The sequence below is a fragment of the Octopus bimaculoides genome, chromosome 10, assembly GCF_001194135.2.
Source record: "Octopus bimaculoides isolate UCB-OBI-ISO-001 chromosome 10, ASM119413v2, whole genome shotgun sequence".
In the NCBI taxonomy this organism is placed as follows: domain Eukaryota; kingdom Metazoa; phylum Mollusca; class Cephalopoda; order Octopoda; family Octopodidae; genus Octopus; species Octopus bimaculoides.
In genome coordinates, this window is record NC_068990.1 from 21,782,241 (window position 1) to 21,782,982 (window position 742).

The window sequence follows — 742 nt, forward strand, 5'->3', positions numbered from 1 at the left end:
TATATGCATGTATGTATATATATATATATGCATGTATGTATATATGTATGTGTGTCTGTGTGTGCGTATGTATGTACGTATGTATGTATAATAATTTATCCTGTTCTGTTGCCAGTAATAACCTTACACCAGGAGTGGCTGTGTGGTAAGTAGCATTGACGTGCTAATGATTCTGCTAGGTCGCCGCCTTAACGTAAAGTATATTATATTATTTTTAAACAAATGTGGGTTTCGCTTTGTTTTTCGTTATGTATGACTGTCATGCGGGGGCATCATTCTGAAGGTTTCAATCGAATAAATCGACTCCCCCTACTTAATTTTAGAGTCCATTACTTATTCTATTGAGATCTTTTGACGAATTGCTAGTTTACGGATGTGGAGGCGCAATGGCCCAGTAGTTAGGGCAGCGGACTCGCGGCCATAGGATCGCGGTTTCGATTCCCAGTCCGGGCGTTGGGAGTGTTTATTGAGCGAAAGCCCCTAAAGCTCCACGAGGCTCCGGCAGGGGATGGTGGCGAACCCTGCTGTACTCTTCCACCACAACTTTCTCTCACTCTTACTTCCTGTTTCTGTTGTGCCTGTAATTCAAAGGGTCAGCCTTATCACACTGTGTCACGCTGAATTTCCCGAGAACTACGTTAAGGGTACACGTGTCCGTGGAGTGCTCAGCCACTTGCACGTTAATTTCACTAGCAGGTTGTTCCGTTGATCGGATCAACTGGAACCCTCGACGTCGTAGGCG